Consider the following 2,426-nt stretch of genomic DNA (forward strand, 5'->3'; position numbering starts at 1 on the left):
TCAAATATCAGTGTCCGCTTGTTTATAATGTTTCATTTTCATGCAGGGAAATCATAGGGAATTTTTCTTGCAAAATTGATTAGCAACCCTGATTGTGAAAGTGTGCAGAATTTTAATTTCTAATTAGTTATGGACAATGAAGTTTCTGAATGTATTGTACAAAGAGAAATGAACATCTTCTTAAACCCTTAAAAAAAAAAAAAAACTGAATTTTTCTATTTTATTTAATAATTTTAAGTTTTATCAATTAAAATTTAATTATTATTAATCATTATTGATGCTGTATATAAAAAAGAAAAGAGTCAATTAAATTAAACCGTGCTTTATGAGTGTAAAATAGTAGACCACCACCTCTGCATATGTAGTGTGAACTGTTAGTACTTGATTCTTAATTTTTCATGTTTTTGATTGTGAGTTCCTAATAGCTAAATAATTTGAGTGTTAGCTCTTGTTTGACCTCATGTGTAACATAAATGGTAATAGGTGTTTTTTATGTGATGTATGTGTTATCATGTGCAAATAAAAGTTACTGTGCTTAAAATATTGTCTTTATTTGAGTATCACATTCATAAGCTAGTTGAAAGCATAACATATGCTAAGCATTCCTTTTTTTTTTTTCAATTTTTTTCAGAACTTTTTCTACAAGAAAGGATTACTTGTGTGAAAGTACAAAATTACATCAATATGAACAAAAGCAAAATCTCTTTAAACAATTAAGTCATTTATTTGTTCACAGATATTTTGTTTAAAATATATTAGGAATATTTATTTACTTATGTGTAGACTCAACTTATTTATTTTCCTTTTGAAGAAGTTATACTAATTTGCCAAAGCTGTATAGTTCCACCCAAAAGTCTTCAACTAATTGCCTATTTTGATATTTATAGCAAAAGAACATTTTACCAAAGCAGATTAAGTTGAAAAATCAGAGATAATTATTTCTTCAAAAAAAAAGAAACTTGGAAACTTCAAATTAAACAAGACTCAATAAAATAATTCTCATTTATTAATAACCCTACATGAAAAAAATGTACGCTCTAAATAATTTTATAATTATTTACGGTACAAGTTTCCCCAACCCCCCGATGTCTATTTGAAATTTTGAAAACGTGTGAAAGTAAAATTTGAAGATTAATTTTCTGCCCTGGAAAACGCACAAGTTTCACTTATAAAATTAGCAAAATAAGTGATTTTGTGAGGTGAAGGAGAAATAAGCTGTCTATTCTATTAGATTGGTGATTTAATTGAAAAAGATATGCGTCACCTTTTTTATTTAATATTTAAATTCGTGTTACATTGTACGCACGGCGCTTTCCCGACCGATTTCCGTCAAGTCACGGCGCGAGAGAAACTGGCCTCATTTTGACCACGTGACTCGCCCGTGAGCAGGCCTTCCAGATATAGGGGGCGTTGTTCGAACCCGAGGCCCTCCGGCTCCGAATCCGACACTCTACCGATCGGGCTACCACGGCCCCTCTGTAAATTTTATGGGAAAAAATTTGGCCTTGTATAGTAAAACACCATTCTATTGAGGGGTATTCTCCGCAAATTTTACAGTTTTGCACAACCAACCCAGCTGCCGGTAAAAAACCGTAATTTTTACGGAATCTTTTTTTACATTATGCATTTAAAAAAATGGAACACAAAATTCACTTATTTTCACACTACTTTACTCAAAAATTTTTATGGACTTTTAAATGACTGAAATGATAATTGCACTAAAGTGCATGGCAATACTTAGAATGTGAATTCAAGATGTTTTCAAAAGTGAGCTGACCCAATTCATATATTTGAAATAAGCCATTATACTTGATTTCTAAATGTATTCAAAAATGAGTACATATAACTGAGCTAAAAACTCATTATTGATTAATGAATGAGTTTAAATTTGATTTCTAAATGTACTCAAAAATGAGTACATATAACTGAGCTAAAAACTCATTATTAATTAATTAATGTATTTATATTTGATTTTAAAATGAACTCAAAAATGAATACATAGAACTGAGCTAAAAACTAATTAATTAATGAATGTGTTCATATTTGATTCAAAAATGTACTCAAAAATGAGTACATATAACTGAGCTAAAAACTCATTATTAATTAATGAATGTGTTTATAATTGAAACAAATGTGTACTCATATTTGATTACCAGAATGTACTCAAAAAAATGAGTACATGTGTTTCTCAAAATTGAACCTTATTGATTCGGAGCTATATTGAGTAATGAAAGTATTCAAAAATGAGTAAATTTTCATTATTTTTGAATACACATTTTTAACAGTGAAGGCATGTTTGCAACTCTATAAAATTTCGTTCAAATCGGAGATGGTTGGACCAGGGTCGGGTCCAGGATGACCAGGGCCTGGCCCGAATCTATCAATTTTGAGGCCCCCTGCCAAAAATCAGCACGGCCGCTAACTGC

This window comes from Uloborus diversus, chromosome 2 (assembly GCF_026930045.1).
Source record: "Uloborus diversus isolate 005 chromosome 2, Udiv.v.3.1, whole genome shotgun sequence".
Taxonomy (NCBI): domain Eukaryota; kingdom Metazoa; phylum Arthropoda; class Arachnida; order Araneae; family Uloboridae; genus Uloborus; species Uloborus diversus.